The sequence below is a fragment of the Mirounga angustirostris genome, unplaced genomic scaffold (genome assembly GCF_029215605.1).
Source record: "Mirounga angustirostris isolate CCGP_5_RB_7025 unplaced genomic scaffold, mMirAng1.0.hap1 SCAF_10, whole genome shotgun sequence".
In the NCBI taxonomy this organism is placed as follows: Eukaryota; Metazoa; Chordata; class Mammalia; order Carnivora; family Phocidae; genus Mirounga; species Mirounga angustirostris.
The window spans coordinates 120,801,515-120,816,224 of record NW_026991718.1 but is presented as its reverse complement, the minus strand read 5'-3'; the positions used below and the strand labels follow the sequence as shown (position 1 = coordinate 120,816,224).

Here is a 14,710-nt window from a genome sequence, read left to right as displayed (position 1 = left end):
GCTTCAGTTACACTGTGTGCAATGGGACGCATTGACTCAGACTCTACACATTTGGAATTCTTGATAATGCAGACTAAGTTTATCTCTCAGACTATATTCTGAGAAAAAGCTTACAAAGCAGTATTTCACAAGCTGTATGAGGTCATGAAATTGTGCTAAACTGGGATCCAGACAGCCAGATTCCAATACAATAAACCGTGTGATATTAGCATATCATTTTGCTCCCTGAGTTTTGAGATTCTTTATTAGTTGAGTGGAGAGTTTGGATAAGGTGATTTCTAAGGGGCCGGTCTGGTCCTAAAACTAGGAGAGTATAAAACATGGTGGCAGGGGGCATGTTTGACACACTTATGAGAACAAAAGCATTTATGTCAATGGATAGGAGTAATGACCAGCTCAAGAGAATGTACATTTAATTTCAAATATGGTCCAAGGAAAAGAGCATTTTTCATATGCTCAGTCTATAAGTTTTGGAGGAAATTGGGATAATAGTTGAAGGAGATTGTCTCATCACCTCCCGTCCCTGGGCCTTATTTCCTAGGGGTTTTGTTGAATAGTCCCAGCCCCTGAAAGTGTTATACACACGTGCTTATGCACACCTATGTAGCTCTGACTGGCGAGTGAATGTCAGGAGAGAAAGTGCTGTTGGTAAAGGCACATTCAGTGTCATGATGGTTTAATAGGTCATCAGCCCTACTATTTCATTTGTTTTAAGGTTTGAATAGCATTAAGGGAGACAGCTGACTTATCCAAAAGGGGAACAAATAGTCAAAGACTGAGAAACACTATTCTAGAACCTGTGGTCTAACATCTGAAAACAAAAATACAAATACATTTGACTCCTTTAGTACTTTTCTTTCCAGAATGATATCTTTTTTGAAAGTATCCATCCCTGTGTGATAGGATTTGGGTTGATTTTTAAAATTTATTTTTGTGCCTTTTTGAATTTTCTAAACTTTCTAACCTGGAAACGGTCCACTTACATAGTAAGAGAGAAAACTGTGCATGTTGTTCCATCATTTAGACCCCAAACGGAAACATCGCTAACTAGACCAGCCTTGCGTTCAATCTGTTCAAATTGTATTAATCAGTTATCTGGGATGTTTAGCTTCTAGTTACATTTTCTGATTAACTGGAGGTTAATTGGGAAGCGTTACTTTATGGGAATCTTTCCACAATGTGCCCGTCCCCTTTCCTAGACTCGAGCTGGATGTTACTTTGATCATCAAAGCTCCCATGATGTCTGGAATCTATATAACAGGCATATGAGTCACAGGTCTGCTTGAAGACTATGCTCTGTTGTAGACATAAGGTTCCTGGGCCTCTAATCCTACTGTCAAACCAACATGCTACGTGTTCTTTCTTGCCTGTTGCTCCTGCTCAGGTTTGTTTTGTTTTGTTTTGTTTTGTTTTGTTTTCATACAAATGAGTGGGTTTGACAAGTTGACCTCTCAGGGGCGGCTGGCTGGCTCAGTTGGTTCAGTGTCTGACTCTTGATTTCAGCTCAGGTCATGATCTCAGGGGTCGAGTCCCATATGGGGCTCTGTGCTCAGTGGGGAGTCTGCTCAAGATCCTCTCTCTCCCTTTGCCCCTCCTCCCACTCATGTAGTATGTTACACAGTGAAACAGACTATTTGCTGTGTTAGGAACTACCCCAAATCTTAGCGACACAAAACAAACAATGTATTGTGCTCATTGATTTTGTGGGTCACAAATTTGAACATGGCACAACTGGGTCTGCTTCTGCTCCTTGGTGTCTGAAACTTTGACATGGAAGGCTCTAAGGCCGGGGCTGAAATCATCAGAAAGTGTCTTTCCTTTCATATCTAGTGATTGCTGCAGGCTGTCTGCTGGGATCTCAGTAGGATTGCCAGCTGGAACACCTACACATGGCCTCTTCGGGTGGTCTGGGCTTCTTCACAGCATGGTAGCCTCAGGATGTTGGACTTCTTACGTGGTAGCTCATAGTTTCAAAGGCAAGTCTCTTAGCTAATAAGGTAGAAAGTACATCATCCCTTGTGACCTAGACTTGAACATCATAAAGCATCACTATTACCTCATTGTATTGGTCATAAGCAAGTAATAACTGCCTATAGTCTAAGGAAGGGGAATTAGACTCCATCTCTTGATGCATAGAGAGGCATTTGCAAGATTCTAAAAGAGAATGCAGAACAGGAGATATTGGAAAATACAATCTTTGGATGATACAATCTTCCACAAGTACCATGGAAAAAGAAAGGGTGGAGAAAGGAAAGGAGATGGTATATTCCAGGGACATAAGGTAAGTGGGTTCCAATATTAAATAGGGTAGAAAGGTAGTCATTAATTAAAGGATAAGGTTTGAGCAGACACATGGTGGAAGAAATCTAGAGGAAGAAAGTTCCAGATCAGGGGAGTACAAGGAGGCCAAGAGTGACATGAGTAGAGTAATATAAGATGACATTGGAGAAGTAAAGGGGGATCTGACCATGTAGTGCCTTTGGCTTTTACTCTGAATGAAATGGAAAGCCACTGCAGAAATTTGAGAAGATAAATAGCCATCTGACATTATTTTGCAATACTCCTTCTAGCTACTGTGTTGAGAAGAGACATAGGAAGACATGAGTAAAATCAGGGAGACCAGTTCAGAGGCCATGGCAGTAATGCCATGGTGAGAGACAAAGGCGACACAATCAAGGTGTGGCAATGGAGGTGGTGAGAAATGGTTGGATTCTGAATATATCTTACAGATAGAACCAACAGGATTTCCTAGTACATTGGCATGGTGTGTGAAAGAAAGAGAGGAATCCAGAGTGATTCCAGGGCTATTATCTGAGCCACTGGAAGGATGGGGTTATCACTAACGGATATGGGGAAGCCATGGGGAGAACAGACTTGGGGCCAATGGAACACTGGGAATTCAATTTTGAACTGAGTTTGAGATGTCTATTAAACTTGATAGTGGAGAGGGATAGTAGGTAGTTGGATATATGAGTCTGGAATTTGAGAAAGAAGCGTGAGTTGGGGAGAAAACTTCAGGACTTAGTGTCATATAGATGATATTAAAGCCATAAGACTGCTCAAAGTCATGAAGCAAGTGAGCATCGACAGAGATGATAACCAAGGACTGAGCCTTGTGGAATTTCAGCTCAATGTGTGAGTACTCTCCATAGACCAGATGTTGTACTAGGCTCTAGGAACTGAGAAGAGATAGAGCCCTAGCCTTCTGGGAGAATTTAGAGCATATTCTTAGACACAGGCATATAAACTGATCACTTCAATATCTTGGCAAAATGTCACAGTCAAGTGCTATGGGAACCCTTGGGAGTGGCATGCATTCATCCTAGCCTGGGGATGGATGGCCACTGGCTTTCTGGAAGACATAAAGCCTAAACCAAAGCTTGAGAAATAGGAATAATCAGATGAAAGCAAAGAAGGGTGTTCTGGGCAGAGGGACTAGACCAGGCTACAGCATGGAGATACACATAGCAGGTTGAGTGAAGAGAACCAGAAGCAGTTTGGCACACAAACTGTGTTTGTTGCACAAAGGAGTGGGCTGGGGTAGGGAAGCAAAGGGACATTTGTCAGGCTAAGGAATTTGGATTTTATTCTAGGGGTCATGCGGAACCATGGAAGGGAGCAGCATTTTTTTAAAGTTGAATTAGCATTTTAGATTTAATTGTCTGGCATAGATCAGAGCAGGGAGACCAGGGGCAGGTAGGCGGGTAGGCGACGAGGACACTAATTGAAGGAAAAGATGGAATTGCTCAAACCAGGAGACTGGGCCCAGAGCCCAGACAAGCCCACACACATTCTCTCAGGTAGAGACGTAAAATCAGCTCATGCTCTTTGGCATGTAAACTTGAGTCTCTCAATATATATATTTTAAGTTCAATGACTTGAATTCATGTATGAATCGTTCTGAGTTAATAGTCAAAACACCTGGATTCAAGTCCTGTCTCTTTCATTAAGTATCTGGGTGACCTTGGCCAGGTCATTCTCCTTTCTGGGCCTCCATTTCCATATTTATGCAATGAGGGAAAAGGGATTGGTCCAAGTGATCTAAAAAATGCTTATGTCCCACATATTTTGTGAGCCTAGGTAGGAACTAATTGTCCAGGCCAGCTGGATCTCCCTCCTATTGATAGTCGCACTGGACCCCTTTCTGGGTCTGCCCTCCATAGTTACATCTCAAGTCCTAGCAACCATGATTGACCAGGGACCCTGGGTTCCCAGGAACTCAAGGAGACCTAAGGCAAATTAACTGCACCTCCCATACAAATATGAGGCCTGGAGGTTTTCAGTCTCGGCCACACATTAGAATTACATAGGGAAATTTTAAAAACACCAATGCCCAAGTTGTTCTTCAGACCAATTAAATCAGAATTCCTGGAGGTGGGATCCAGAAATCTGTATTTTCTAAGCCCTCCTGGTAACTATAATGTACTTTCAAGGTTAAGGGACACTGGTCTAAGGAGACCCATGGAGTCCCCAGTGCATGTCCTGCCTGTGCCCCCAGACCCATCACCTCACCTACTCTACTTGCTGCTGGTCACATCTGATGTCATGGAGCATGTGACATCCCCTCACAGAGGCGATGGAACCCAGCCACATTGAAGCTAAGAGGCTTCTGCACATGATCTTGGACTGCAGAGTCTTCCCTTCTCCCTGTCCTATTTCTCCCAGCCCAGATTCTCCCACCTTCCCCAGTTGCAAAACAAAAACCCTAGCCTGCCAACATGCTCGGAGATGTTGGCTGGAGAGAAGGGTTGTCTGTGAGCCTGGTAAGCCCAGGCATCATCATGGTCAGAAGAGTAGTAGGCTCAAAGAAGATGCGAAACAACAGGAGGAGGTGACTTTGTCATGGAGAGAAGGGAAGCATTTTAATCCCAGTCCAATCCGGGCAGTCTGTCACCATAATGAATGATGAGCCCAGTGGGGCAACCAGAAGGTATCTGGTTATTACAGCCCCATTAAGACTATTTAAGGCAACAAGGAACAGCTGGGGGGAATAGGATGCAGCCTAATGAAGAGCAAACATTTGTTCATTCTCCAGCTCTGGACAGACATGCTGCATGCATGTCTGGCTTCATCTAGTGTTGCCATGTTTCTCCTAGTCATCTGTGGGGGCTAGTGGCAGACAGCCTTCGAACGGGGGGTCTCCACACCCCAGTGCCCCCTTCTCTGCTCAGAGCCTCCTGAGCAGAGGCAGAGTAGACCTTCTGCTTCTCCCATAACTTTTTCGCTCCTCAGTTGATAAGATTAGTCACAGAACATCCACTGGCAGGTGACTCCTAAGAGATTCTGGTCCCTTTCCTTAATTTTTGAGTGAAAGTGATTCTGGGGAGGGGCTGGGGAATTAGCAGCAGGTGCCCCAGTCATGAAAGGGGAAACCATGGCTGTTCTCCAACTCTGGGGACTCACAGTGACCAAAACGGGAAGACTTGGACTCCACCTGCTCATTTCACTCCACTCCCTGTGGGTTAAAATAAGGAGAAAATGAGCCATTTCCAGAGGGTGGCCCAAAGACATCAGTAAACCATGTGGGTTTGGACTTGAAAGATTTTCTAGCAGGAAAAAGCTCATGTAGGCGAGACTATTAACTCAGTGTTTTCCTTTGAGCTTATTTTTATTTTCTACTTATAATTGTAATCCAACAAACAGTATTTTCTGCATTTGATATGAGAGCCCTCTGTAAACAAGTGAGTAATTTCCAGATGGTATCAGAGAAAAATCCCTCGACCAAGAGTCAAGACTTGGTTTTCGATCTGTTCTGACATGCTGGGTGGTCTTAGCCAAGACTCTTCCATCCCTGGGTCCCCATATTACCTCCTGTGAAATACTTGACTGCATAGGGTGGACTTCTGCAGCCTAATAGTATATGTTTCTACTTCATTGGCACAGAAACACTTACTGAGTGCCTACTGTCTACCTTGCACTATTTGGAGCCCTGGAGATACTTAGAAAGCTCAATAAAGGAATTGAAGACCCTACTTTAAAGGAAGATCATGGTCTTACTACACCTTGTACTTACATAACAAACCCCAGTTTAAAATGCTTTGCAGCACATGGGTAAGGCCAGCCCAGGATCAATGTGGTGGTGTTTATTTTTGCTTTTTGTCAGTTATTACTGCCAAGATCAATCAGAACCTTCACAAAAGATGAGATACTGAGTTGAAGAAAAGTAGAAGAAGGCTGAGTGGAGGAAAAGCATGTGTGGCCGAGGGAACCATGGTGTGCAGGGCTTGGAAACATGAAAGAATTGAAATGTTGCGAACCACTTCTTGGAAGAGAAACAAAGATTCCTGCCCGTGAAAAGAGAAATAAAAATGAAACCAGTTGGGGAGATAAAGAGGAATTTTGCACCTCTTGCCATTTTCCTGGATAAAGTTAACAAGGCAATAGTGATGGCTTTTAATATCCCTCCCTTCACTGTGGCTGACTTTGTTTCAAGAAAGAGCTGTTGGCCCAGAGACAGCCACCCAGAAGCTCATGCACAAAGATGGAGACGGTGTATGGAGGGGACCACAAGTCAGTAGCCTAGAATGGGATGCAGGCATCCCCCAGATCATGGGCTCAGAGCTGGGAGGAAAAGAGGTACCCTTGTGTGAGCTTCCCCAGGAGACAGTAGGCTTCATGAGGGCAGAGGCAGAATCTTACTCCTTTCTCTTCTCCCAACCATCTGCAAAATAATATATAAATACTAAATATCAACTTCATTGAATTACAAAGTGCTGGCAAAAATCTTTGTGATTAAGAATAGTTCGATCCAGGTTAAAAAAAAAAAAAGGCAGTATTTCTTTTTTTAAGATTTTATTTATTTACTTGAGAGATAGTGAGCAAGAAAGCACAAGCCAGGAGGAAAGGCAGAGAGAGAAGCAGACTGCCCCCCCCCCACCTTTTTTTAAGATTTTATTTGTTGAGAGAGAGAAAAAGGCAGTATTTCTTAAAGAAAGACACCAACGTAGAAAGACTCTCACATCTCTGGGCTGTCTCTGTAGGAGCACCAAGTATCTGCCTTAAAATTTAAGTTGACTCTTCCCCAGGAATCTGCTGTTTCCATTTACCTTACTGCCTAAGACAGTGGTTCTCAAACTGTGACGTGTCAGAATCACCTGGAAAGTTAGGAGAGAACATTAAGATGCAGGTGCATTGAGACGGGACAGGGCCCAGGCCTCTGCATTTGGCCAAATTGCCTAGGAAATTTGAATGACTACCAAAATTTGAGAACCATGGTCCTAAAATTTGTTTTTAAAAGAAACCTTGTAGCTTTTAATGGGGGCTTTTTATTTTTTTTTTTTTAAAGATTTTATTTATTTATTCATGAGAGACAGAGAGAGAGAGGCAGAGGGAGAAGCAGGCTCCCAAGGAGCAGGAAGCCCGATGCGGGACTCGATCCCAGGACCCTGAGATCATGACCTGAGCCGAAGGCAGACGCTTAACCATCTGAGCCACCCAGGCACCCTAATGGGGGCTTTTTAAATGGTGCTTTGTGACTCTACACACAGATACGCACTCAACTCTTCCACCTTGATCAGAGCTCCTGTCACAGACAAATCCCCCATTTCACTGCCGTCTGATTTTCTACTCAGCTTCCCCAGCAGAACTCATAAATTACCGTCTGTTTAGTGACATGGTCGCAATAATATTTGCTCTCCTGATGCCACTCTGAGTAGATGTCATTAGTCATCCTCTCCTGCCTTCTCAATCCACATTTATAATCCCTAAGGCATGGGCTCTTCAGCACAGAAAGAGGCGTTTGTTGCAAGCCTGGGCTCTGCCGGGGCCACCACGAGCTCCTACAGCTCCTTAGGGTGAAAGAGCAAAAGGCGCACCTGTCTCGAGATGCTTGTTTGTAATATATACAGAAATGTATCATGTCTACCAGATGTGTGATGCTCCCTCAGACATGGCACTCTTGCATTGTGCACAACCAACACAGCTATCCACGGTGGCCCTTCCCATCCACCAGCTAGCCATGGACTTCAGGAAATGTGGGTGCTGACTGAACTCATGGACCTCCGTGGAGACCAGACCTTTAGCTTCCAACAGCTCCACGAAACTCTCATTTCTTGAATATTCGGTCTTACCTGTTTCTAGGGTGAATGATTTGTCCTGGTTTGTCCGGGATGGCCCCAGTATTAAAATGAAAATCCTATATCCCGGAGAGCCCTTTGGTCAAGGGAAACCAGGGTGGATGTGGCAAGGAGCCCCCATCTTTGGTCTTACGACAATAAACTGGATGTTTGTGATCAAGGGGAGGCAGAAAGTGAATTCCAGAAGTAAGCCACGGGTGCTCGAGAGCACATCCTTAGGCAAGACTGGGATGGAAGAGTTTCCAAACACCTGTGCACTAGGCATGGGGTGAGGAGCCCACTACAGTTACTCGGGTAGTCCCTAATCATCACCAAACTCCATGGGGTGTATTTGTTTTTCATTTTTTTTTAATTTACATGCTATCAGATCCATTTGGGGGGGGCAGAGGTATACAGTTCCATAAGTTTTAACAAATGCATAGAATCACATAAACCCCAAGAAACATAAGAGTTCCACTGGCAAAAAATTCCCCGCGCTGCCCCATAAGGTCAAACCCTTGCCCCACCCCTAACCTGAAGGGTGCATTTTTTTCTTTTTAGCATGGTAGGCTATAAACCATTCTTAGTGCTCACTATTTTAAGCACTGAGCATAGAAATAGCCACTTCCTCTGTGCCTCCACATCTCAGGTACGGCAGCTGGATCGGGAGCGAGCCGACCCAACATCCGCAGAGCAGCTGTCCCCACCCCCCACCCACCCTGCAGGCCAGGCTCAGAAACAGGCAGGGCTGGGAAGGGCGTTTTATTGACTTAATTTCCAGAAAAGTCCATTGAGACTTGGAGTGACAAAATATCCCCTCTCTAGTCTAGTCTGCCTTTTGCAAAGCCCTGCCTTTTCCCTGACTCATAGGCACCATTGGTGGGCAAGAGGTATTCTTGACAAGAAAAATGAATGAAAGACCCAGGGGACAGAGTGCCTCCTTGGCGGGGACTCTCTGGAGTCTTGCCTGCCTCAAGAGAATGCCGAGGTGGGCAGGGTCATGGGGAAGTCCTGGAGGGCAGGACTGCTCATGGAGGGAGTAGCCCTCGGCTGTGCCCTGAGGCAGTGGCCAGGAAGTGCCTCGTCAGCCTTCCCTGGGCCTGGTTGTGCTGCACCCCAGGGCATATCATAGCCAGTTGTCCCCAAGGATACAGTCAAATCAAAGGGAGTAAGAGGGGCATCATAACTGGCAAAATCGGCCGAGGATAGGGGGTGAACAGGGAAATGAAATGGACCAGGACGCGCTCAGCCTTGGACTGCAGGTGCGTCTCTCTTCGAAGCTCTGTGCTCTGATGTTTCACTATTTGGGCACAAGTGAAAGAAGAGGCTTAGGTACAAAGAATAGTGTGCAAAGAAGGATGGCAAGCTTCAGAAAGGACCCTCCTCTCTCAGGAGAGCCAAACCAACAGGTCGAAGGAAGCAGTTAAGCATCAGGAGCAATTCTGGGTTAGAGTAGGGAACTAAAGTAGTAAGTGGGGAAACTGAGGGAGGCTGCACAGTCCTATGGACTGACTCAGCACAGCAGGGCCTGAAAAGCCTGTGACCCCCACCGGGGTCTCTCTAGGTACATGGAGTGTCTGGCTTACTGAGCTCCGTGGCTGGGAGCGAGGCTGGATGGGTGAATGGGTGGGTCGCAGTCACAGGGAGGATTAGTCTGGACTAGGCGCCAGATCAGAATTTTATCCTCAAGTCTATGAACCCTGGCAGCAAGGATGAAGGGAGGGTTCACGAGGCAAGAGCTCCAAGCCACTTACCATGCTGCTGGTACTGGCTCAGCCTCCTCATCTGAAAGCACATCCAAAGCATGTTCACTGACATAGAATAAAACTCATATTCTTCGTGGTGGTTCACCAACTGCCATTGCTCACCACACCCTCCCATCCACATTATGCGTCGCTTGCTTGCTCTTATTCTCTAGACCCCAGAGAGCACCCCCACTTCAAGCTCCAGAACACACAGAGCTCATTCCACCTCAGCACCTCTGCACTTGCTCTTCTCTCAGCCCTGGAATATTCTTCCCCCAGCTCTTGCCATGGCTGGCTTCTGCTCATCATTTAGTGTTCAGCCCAAATGCGTCAATGAGAAACACATAGGAACACACCTGGAGTGGAGCAAGCCAGGTTTAAATACTGCAGGACATCTCAGAAAGAGGACGTGAGAAGGGGCTCCGAGGCTGTGGGCTATGTTGGGTGATATGGGGCTTTGTTCTGGAATGGGCATCGTTAGGCAGTGGTAAGGTCCCCTTAATGAAGCTAGCTGTAATAAGGGGACACCGGACAGAGGCTAAAGCTGTAAGTGGCAAAGGAACAGTGGTCACTCCTCTTAGCCAGGATAGGGGGAGGTTTGGTTATATTTTTTTTGGCTTGGACAATATTCATACTGTTTCTGTGTTTAGTTAGGACTACGCAGTGGTCATGTTAATGCCTTGCCCCATCCTTGTCTCAGAGGAGCCTCGTCTGATGTTGGCATTCTGTGAGATTGTTTATGTTCAACAGTAAGACACGGGGTCCGGCTGTGGGTGCCAGGCCAACTACCACTTTCCTTCTCAAATGTCACCTTTTCAAAAGGTCCTGCGCACTCCACTCTACCTGAAGCAGTCCCTTGTTCCCACGCATTGTCTATGCTGACACCTTATTTATTGCCTTTACAGCACTGGGATATACTGGTTTATAAACAGTAATTATCTTGTCTATTTATTGTTTGTACCTTCCCACAACTAGAGCTAAGTTCCTGAGATCTTGTGTGCCACATCCATTGCTATTATTTCTAGGACCTAACACAGTGCCTAGCACCCAGATAGTTGCCATGGAAGGGAGGGAGAGAGGAGGATGGGAAGGAGGGAGGAGGAGCGGAAGGAAGATGGATTCACTCAGCTTGTGTTCTTAGGCAAGTCATTGCCTGTTTCTAGACCTCACTTTGTCGATCTCTGTAGTGAAGCAGTGGTTTTCTCAGAAGATCCTTCCAGGTCTGACTTTTGAGGATTCTGTGAATACCACAGCTCAGACCTCCAGGGATGAGGACATCCCCAAATGCATCCTTTAGGACATCCACAAATGATTGCCTTAGAAAAGCAACACTGTTGAAGAGTAGAAAACATTTCCACACTCAGAGGAGAGTGTAAAAATAGAGCTTGCATTCTCGGGAGAAGAGAATGAGAAGAGGAAAGCGGAGATTGATAATGGATGAATATAATGAGCTGGCAATTTTGGTTTGAAAAGAATGTGATTAGCTCCTAATGACCACCGCCATTCCCTGGTCAATCTACTGTAACTAGCCGCTAATGTAAAAATAATGCCCCTTGGCTGCCTCACTTTGAAGATGGAGATGAGTCTCCCTTTCATACTTTTACCCCTTCGTATTTTTTTCTTCCTTCAAGAGATTATCCCCTATTACATTGCAGCTCCCTAAAAAGGGAAATGGATATGTGATCAAAGTCTGCCAACTGGGGGGTCATTACTGCTCCCTCCTAGGTGGCTCTGTTAGGCCTTGCCTCCTCTACCTTGGTCAGCAGCATCCCAGCCCAGGCTCACACCTCCTCTCCCCAGCCCCACCCAGGGACGCAGAGACTCCCAGGGCTGCATCAGGGGCTCATGTGGTTTCCCAAAGAAGGGCCACTTATCACAGCTGCTTTGTTTATCTTAAGATTTTTCAAAGGATATCAGCATGCTGGGTGCCTCCTGAAGGGTATGGTCTGGATGTTGAGACAGCTCCCAAACTGTGCCATTTAAGGACTCTGGGGGTGGACAGCGATCTTCATCAAATCTCTGCAGTGTTGCAACACGTGTGGTGCATGCTAATTCTGTGGGTCCCCCATAGCATAGGGCAAAGGCAAAGTGCATAGAGGCAGAACACTGTCCATAAGTGAGACAGGAAACATTGTGGGGGTAGTGAGCTCTCTGTCACTGAGGGTATCCAAGTAGCAGATGCTATGGATCAGCTTGTCCACTGCCCAGAAGGCCACTGTGGAAGGGAACACAACCAGATAATTTTCAAGGTCACATACACCTCTGAGATTAAAGAGACTGCACAGAAGCCACCTTACCCACTAATATTTTCAACCGTCTGTCCAATCCATTCATTTATTCTAAAGGGGATTCAGGGGGCGCCTGGGTGGCTCAGTCGTTGAGCATCTGCCTTTGGCTCGGGTCATGATCCCAGGGTCCTGGGATCAAGCCCCGCATCGGGCTCCCTGCTCCGTGGGAGGCCTGCTTCTCCCTCTCCCACTCCCCCTGCTTGTGTTCCCTCTCTCGCTGTCTCTCTCTGTCAAATAAATAAATAAAATCTTAAAAAATAAATAAATAAATAAAAAATAAAGGGGATTCAGGTACATATGAAGTATAGGCCAGTATTGGGCTCTGGAGAGACAGACATGAATAAGATGCTGCCCTTTTCCTGGAGTAGCCCATCATCAAGTTGGGAGACAAGACTTTCAAATTATTAGATATAAAGGAGTCCATCTAATAATAGAAGTGACCGACTAGCTGGGGATGAAATGGAGTGGTGGGAGGGTTAGCAGGGAAGTTTGCACAAAACAGAAGATGCTTGAAATGGGTTTTAAAGGGTATGTAGGAGTCTTCCAGGCAGACTCAGGTGAAAGAGAATTTCAGGCAGAGGGAACAGCATATATAAAGTCAGTCTCAGAAGTTTGAAACACCTGACATTGTCTGTGGGCCTTACGTTTAGTTCCTTATCTTTGGAATATTAATATAAGGGCAAGAAATGAGGCTGGAGGGGCATGTAGGGTGAAGTCATTAGGGACCTTGAATTAAAGACTAGAATTTATCCTGAAGATAATGGCAAGGGGAGTAACTGGGTCCTATTCACATTTTAGAAAGATCTCTCTGATTACAGTTGAGAATGGATTGGAGGGGACAAAACCAAAGCAAGAGAAACCAGTGAGGAGACTCATGGGAAAGTGTTTCTCCGGATAAATTCACTATTTGCAAGAACTGTGGCTGTGCATTAGAATCACCCAGGGAGTTTAAACCCTGCCGATGGCCTGCGTCCCATCCCCAGAGAGTCTGACTGAACTTAATAGGGCCGTGGCTTTGGGAGTTTTAAAGCTTCCATCAGATGATTCTAATGTACAGCCATAACAAAACTCTCAGCGAATTATAACTGAAACCCTAGCCCATGGTAGGTACTCAACAGACTTTTTCCCCAAAAATAATTATGAAAATATTTGGAGCGTCCTATTCTTGGTTTCATACCACTTTGGGGTGGATATAATGGAATGAACAGTTGGCTTTTATCACAGAGAGTTTCAGGCAGAACATCCATCCCCAGAGTGGGCTTAAACCTTGAGAAGTCCAGTGTTACCTGTGAGACAGTCACAGCCCACCATTGCGGAGAGCCAGGACTATGTGGGCTCGGCAGTTGTCTGCCAACAGCTGGTGCTAGCGGGCCTGGCCAGGAGAATGAGGCCCCAGGCTGGAGTCTGAGTTCCAAGAGTTGCATGTAAAAAGCAAGAACCATTTGCAATCAAGAGCTGTCCTACACAAGTGGCAAGGGGGGTGCAGGGAGATGGTCATTTGTAATGAGGAGGAAGGAGGAGGAAGAGGACCAGGAGAAAAAGGAGAGACAGGCCCTCCGTTTGAAAAGTAAGCACTTTCCTCTCTCCGTGGCATTTTTGTCACACTCAGATTTAGGGCAGAGATTGGGAAGACAATCTAGTACCCCCTTCTGAAACCCTGGGGAAAGCGAGGTTGGGGAACACAGCTTAGCCAGGCAGCTCAGGCAAGGGCCTCCCACCCCATCTCCATTCCATCTAGAATGGCGAGGTCGCAGAATGAGGACTAGTTCTACCTACCCAACCACTGCAGAGTTGAGGATCATGGTCACGCTTCTAGAAAAAAGGTCGGCAGAGTGCATCCACAGGCTAAATCCAACCCAACACCTGTTTTCGTAAATAAAGTTTCATCAGAACATAGCCATGCCCATTTGTTTGCCTTTTGTCTGTCACTGCGTTCACTCTGCAACCAGAGTTTGAGTGGCCGCAGCATGGAGTACTTGGCCTACAAAGCCCATGCTGCCCAGTCTCTGACCCATTACAGAAAGTGTGCCTACCTCTTCTCTAGAAGATCCACTCAGGTTGGCTTAACACATGGGAGACTGGAAGCAAGAAAGGGGGTACTGTGCATGAGCTGGGCTTTTCTCAGGCAGTGGTGCTGCCTGCCTATGAAACACAGCCCACTGATGGAATTTCTGACTGTTTGGCTTATGGACTGCTTATTGGGGCTGAACCTAGTAAGGGATGGATGGGAAAAGGCAAGGCCAGTGTAATAAGGTGAGTGGATGCTCCTTTCCCCTGAGCTGCAGACAGGGAGCTGTGTAGACTGAAGGTATTGCAGGTCCAGCCTCAGAAGCAGTGCAGGGCCCACAAGCAGGGCATTCAGCCCACGCCACAGGGTGCAGGGTGGAAACAGTAATCAAAATGTGGCCAGGTCTTCATGCTTCTGGAGCTTTCCTACAGCTGTTCCTGCTCCCCTGAATGCCCATCTTCGTTCTCTGTGAGAGAAGCAACTTCACCTGCCCCTGTGTTTCCATAGCTCTTGGCTCATAACCCTGTTAATCGTTCCACATGGTTGTGGACTTGTCTGTCTCCTCTTGGGTTGATGACTCCCACCCCTTCCCCCAGCTCTGACTGTGAGCTTCTG

The 14,710-nt window shown here is 46.2% G+C and overlaps 1 protein-coding gene and 1 non-coding gene across 2 annotated transcripts in view; one reads left to right on the top strand and one right to left on the bottom strand.

Moving 5' to 3' along the window:
• PTPRT (protein tyrosine phosphatase receptor type T) overlaps positions 1-14,710 on the top strand; it is a 748,756-nt gene that overhangs the window by 659,884 nt on the left and 74,162 nt on the right. The window lies entirely within an intron of this gene.
• LOC123852219 (small nucleolar RNA SNORA43) lies at positions 8,615-8,736 on the bottom strand. The gene has a single exon (XR_006792826.1). It is a non-coding gene; the product is annotated as a small nucleolar RNA SNORA43 (small nucleolar RNA).